Source organism: Pinus tabuliformis, chromosome 6 (genome assembly GCF_031772625.1).
Source record: "Pinus tabuliformis cultivar Carrire ecotype Pingquan chromosome 6, CPIR1, whole genome shotgun sequence".
NCBI classification, from domain to species: domain Eukaryota; kingdom Viridiplantae; phylum Streptophyta; class Pinopsida; order Pinales; family Pinaceae; genus Pinus; species Pinus tabuliformis.
Window position 1 is genome coordinate 1,644,230,185 of NC_142292.1, and position 5,833 is coordinate 1,644,236,017.

A 5,833-nucleotide genomic window follows, 5' to 3' on the forward strand; every position below is an offset into this window, starting at 1 on the left:
CATGTGAAAGTTGTATACTTGCAAAGCATCATAGGCAGGAATTTGTATTTGGAGTTTCATATAAGGTGAAAGCTCCATTGGAGATTGTTCACACAGATTTATGTGGACCAATGAAAACACCTTCTTTGGCTGGTAATGTTTACTTTTTAACTTTTATTGATGACTACAGTAGAAAAACATGGGTTTATCTTCTAAAATAGAAATCTGAATCATTTTTTGTATTTAAAATATTTAAAGCTATGGTTGAAAAGGAAAGTGGAAAGCATATTAAAATTTTGAGATTAGATAGAGGTGGCAAACATATGCTAACAAATTTGAATGAGTTTTGTCAATCACATGGAATCAAGAGACAGTTTACTACACATTATACTCCACAACAAAATGGAATAGCTGAAAGGAAAAATCAAACTATTATGAATATGGCTCAAAGTATGTTGAAGGAAAATCATATACCAAATGAATATTGGGGAGAAGTAGTAGCTTGTGTTGTTTATATTCTTAATAAAAGTCAGACTAAGAGCATGAAGGATCGAGTTCGAGAAGAAGCCTAGAGTGATAAGGGTTGTCATATATCTCATTTAAGAATTTTTGGTTGCGTTGCTTATGCACATGTTCCTAAAGAATTGAGAAAGAAGTTAGATGATAGAAGTGAGAAATGTATCTTTACTGGATATAGTGAGGAGTCTAAAGCATATAGACTTTATAATCCCATCACCAAGAAATATATTATCAGTACATATGTTGAGTTCAAGGAAGAAGAAGCTTGGGATGGAAGCATAGATAAATATGTTGCAATTGTATTATCTCATGGATATGATAATGAAGATGAGAAAGAAGTACAAGGTGGACTATCGATTCCATATACACCTACTGCAATTCGGCAAGTCAATCACCAAGAGTCAGGCCATTACAGTTCAGAACACCGGGAAATCAAGAACATGGCGAACCATCAGGTTCTGTTGGAAAACAAACAACAAGATCAGAGGTAAGTAATGAATCTAATCCTACAATAACTACATTAAATAATAGAATTAAAGGTCAGAAGGCTAGAAGTTTAAATGAATTGTATGAGCAAAATGATGAAGTAGATCAAGTTTCAAATTTTGCATTCCTTGCATATGATCTAGTAAATTTTCATGAAGTTGTGAAAGAAAAAGTTTGGATAAAAGCCATGGATGAAGAAATTGATGCTATAGAAAGAAATAATACTTGGGAACTTGTAGATTTTCCTGAAGGTAAAAAAACTATAGGTTTTAAATGGATTTACAAAACTAAAGTGAATGTTGAAGGTGAAATTGAAAAGCATAAAGCAAGACTTGTAGCTCTGGGGTTCAGTCAACAACCAGGTATTGATTATAAGGAAACTTTTGCACCTATAGCTAGACTTGACACACTAATGATGGTATTAGCTATTGCTGCACAAAATAAATGGAAAATATATCAGATGGATGTTAGGTCTACATTTTTAAATGGTTTTCTTGAAGAAGAGGTTTATGTGAAATGAACTCATGGATATGAAATTGATGGCTAAGAAGATAAAATTACAGATTAAAGAAAGCATTATATGGATTGAAACAAGCACCTTGAGTATGCTATAGTAGAATTGATGAATATGTGAATAACAATGGATTCATCTCGAGTCCAAGTGAGCCAACTTTGTATACAAAAGTAAATGAGGAAGCTAAAATTTTGATTGTGTGCCTCTATGTTGATGATTTGATTTTGAGTATGAAAACATAATTTGATATGACTGATTTAGGCCTAATGGAATATTTTTTTGGTATTGAAGTAACACAATTTGAAGATGGTATTTTCATTTGTCAATCTAAGCATGCAAAGGATACATTGAAAAGGTTCAGGATGGAAAATTGTAAGCCATTTGTAACCCCAATTGCAATTGATACAAAACTCAGTAAGGATGATCAAGGTTCAGATATTGATCCAACCTTGTTTAAGAAATTGGTTGGAAATCTTATGTATTTGATTGCAACAAGGTTCGATATAATGTTTGTAGTAAGTTTAATTTCCAGATTCATGGAGTCTCCTAAGAGTACCCATTGGCTAGTTGGAAAAGTGATTTTAAGATATGTTGTTGGAACAAGAAATTATGGTATCCTGTATACATCTGATTCAGATTTTAAACTAACTGGATATACAGATAGTGATTTTGCAGGCAATATTGATGACAGGAAGAGCACATCTAGGTATGTGTTCAGTTTTGGTTCAGGTGCAGTTTCATGGGCATCAATGAAGAAATCCATTGTGACTCTATCATCAGCTGAAGTAGAGTATGTTGCAGCCACAACATCATCATATCAAACTGTGTGGATCAGAAGAATTTTGAAAGAGTTGTTGCATGAACAGAAAGAACCATTTTCTATGACAACAAATTTGCTATTGCATTATCAAGAAATCATGTTTTCCATAAGAAGAGTAAACATATTGATACCAGGTATCAGTTCATTTAAGAATTCGTAAGCAATAATCAAATATGTATGGAGTTCTATAGATCAGAAGACCAATTTGCAAACATATTTACAAAAATCTTGGGAAAAGAATTGTTTGAAATTCACAAGGAAAACATAGGAGTATGTAGGATATAAAAACGTTTTGATGTAATAACAAATTTTTTTTGTTTGGTCAAATAATTAAAGGGGAGAATGATGGAGATAATTATTTCTCGTCCTGTCTCCAAAGGTCACCACTGCCATTCTTGCACCATCTTGGCTCATCAAACATCTAACAGTCACCACCGCCTATAGAAATGAAATGGGAACACTGCCTCACAAAATAATATTTTAATGGTTGTGATGGACATGAATTTTTGTATAAATACAGATACTTACCCGGAGGCAGATCATCCCACTCTCGACTTTCTCATTCGTTTCTATAATCTTATAGTTGTAGCTGCATTTGCCAGTCTTGGTTTTGCTCTGTCTTGTGTCTCTCACTATGATCAAAAGATAAATATTTCTCTTTATACAATGTAATATAACCTCTAATATTAAATCATCCCTTTCATGCCCTGTAACTTTATAATTTGGGCTTTCGCTCATTTAAATTGTAGTCTTATTTCCAATCTTCATTGGCCATACCAAAATCTTTTGCCAAGCATTTGAATCTTTAGATATTAGATGATATTTATATTCTTTCATTGAAATTTCCTCTTTCTTTTACAAATATGTTCATCAGATCAACCTCGTTCAATTTTTCCTAAGCATTTCTCCTTCTCGAACTGTTCCAACCTACCTAGTGGCCTTTATGGACCGTCATAGTTTCCATGAAAGAACTATGAATTTGGATATCCCTCCCATCCATCATTAACATATTTGCTTATTTTATGAAACTCATTTTTCCCACTTCACATCACAGCCTGATCTGTGTTTAAACCTCGGTCGTTCTAAAACCTAATTCCATCCAGGGTTGTATCTTTATAAAAGTGAATGAACGACAAGTTCGCTTGTTGGAAAGTAGCTCAGTTGTTTTTAAACCCTAATTATGTCCCAGGTTATATCTATATAAATAGTGACACTTCGGTCGTTCTAAAACCTAATTCCATCCAGGGTTCTATCTTTATAAAAGTGAATAAAGGACAAGTTCGCTTGTTGGCAAGTAGCTCAGTCGTTTTTAAACCCTAATTATGTCCCAAGTTATATCTATATAAATAGTGGCTAAACGACAAGTTCGGTTGCTGGAAAGTAGCTCAGTCATTTCTAAAACCTAATTCCAACCAGAGTTATAGCTATGTAAATAGTGAATAAAGGACAAGTTTTCTTGCTGGCAAGGTTCGTTCTGTGTAAATTGAGAATAAACGGTAAATTTGGTGTTTTTGGCAAGTAAATTGGTCATTCTTAAACCCTAATTACATCCAAGGTTCTATTTATATAAATAGTGAATAAGTGGCAAGTTAGCTTACTGGCAAGTAGCTCGGTTGTTTTTAAGGCATAATTCCATTTAGGGTTCTATTTATATAAATAGTGAATAAACGACAAGTTCGGTTTGTGGCAAGAAGCTGGGTCATTTTAAACCCTAATTTCATCCAGGTTTCTACCTATATAAATAACAAATAAATGGGACGTTATCTTGTTGGAAAGAAATTAGGCCTATAGCTAAGCTCTAGAGCATTTGACTACAAATCAAGAGATCACCGGTTCGAATCTAGTTGGGCTATGCAATACTAATTTTTGTCGCATGTATTATTTATGTATTTCAAGAAAGAAATGAATTGCTGACATTATTTTACTTTCCTAACGCATTAGACGATCTTTTGAAGCATGGATCCTTTACGTACTACAAGAAGGAAATGAATTGCAGACATTATTTTAATTTCCTAACGCACTATATAACCTTGTGTTAGTTTGTAGAGTCACCTTGTGTCAGTTTGCAGATTCACCAGTGGTAGAATAGTACCCTTCCACGGAACAGATCCGAGTTTGATTCCTGACTAGTGCATATCTCTGTGTTTTAAAATTCTTTTTGTTTTCTTGGAAATGGAAATTTTGAAGCATGGCTTCTTTATGTATTGAATTTTCAAAACATGGCTTCTTTCTGATGAATTGCACACATTAGTTTACTTTCCCAACACATAGGTGATCTTGTGTTCACTAGTGGTATAATATTTCCCTGCCACAATACATACGTAGGTTCGATTCCTAGGTAGTGCGAAATCTTTGCATTTTAAAAATTCTTTTTTCTTTCTCAAACATTGAGATGAATAACAATGTAGTTTGTATTTGGCTCTACGTTTTTATGAGTCATTTTCACTTTATATGGTTCTCCCCCATAACATGGTTGGATTTATTCATTCCACTCTTCATGAATAATTGAATTATTCCAGGGACTGATACAAAAGTGCGATGATAATTTTTTTGAAAAAATGACAATTAACGCTGGTAATGATTTTCAATCACATATGGATAACGACCCTGGCTCATATAATTGCCTTTCGCAAAAGAGAACAAAGAAACAATGTGCCCTCATGGTTCACCTTTATTTCTCAAATTTTTAAAAGGATCTAATTGCCTTTTCGCAAAGGATAAGAAAGAAACAATGTGCCCTCATAGTTCACCTTTACTTCACACATTTTTAGAAGGATCCTTGCGATATATTTGAACGTTCATCTTTATATATTTTTGTTTCGGTCAAGTTTGATTAATTTAGATGGTTGGGTTCAATTCAAAATCGATCATTCATATAATAGATGACATTTTCGCATAAAGTGGTGATTATCTTTGAATAATTTGGCCATCATGTAAGAATATTTATAGAATTCTTTCATTTTCTCTACTGTACAAATGAATTCCTCCCCTTATAAATCCTCAACAGGTTGATATAATTCATTGCTTCTTTTCGCAAGGCGCTAGAATTCATTTGTGCTTTCTAAATAATGTTATTAAAAGTAATGTCACAAGGATTTCCCACATCTCTTCAATGGAAACTTCCTCTCCAACTTGCCTGTTATGGTCATATAACAAATCCTATACATTTCTCCATATTAATCCCAGATTGTTTGGGACAAGAGTGGTAGTAGTTTGATTTGGCTCTTATATTAGCTACCTTCCAGAGAGAAAGAATCCCAACATCATTTAAGGAAGGTTGGTCTTTAGTTTTTCAAACAACCCCAAAACATGTTGTCTCATTAAAGATTCACTCACTCAAAGCACCTTCATTCATACCAAATAGAAAATAATGGAGGTTGAGGGTTAACAACCACCTATTCATTCATTTCATTTGATTATTGGGTTATTCTCCTAGTAATATTTATGGATTTAAGACACATATTCCCTTTCAAAGATTAAAAATCTATTTAAGCATTTTTCTTATAGTAACTCTC

The 5,833-nt window shown here is 33.3% G+C and overlaps 1 pseudogene; it reads left to right on the forward strand.

The window, feature by feature from the left end:
- Positions 1-1,860: 1,860 nt before the first annotated feature.
- Positions 1,861-2,478, forward strand: LOC149265259 (secreted RxLR effector protein 161 pseudogene; annotated as a pseudogene).
- Positions 2,479-5,833: the final 3,355 nt, after the last annotated feature.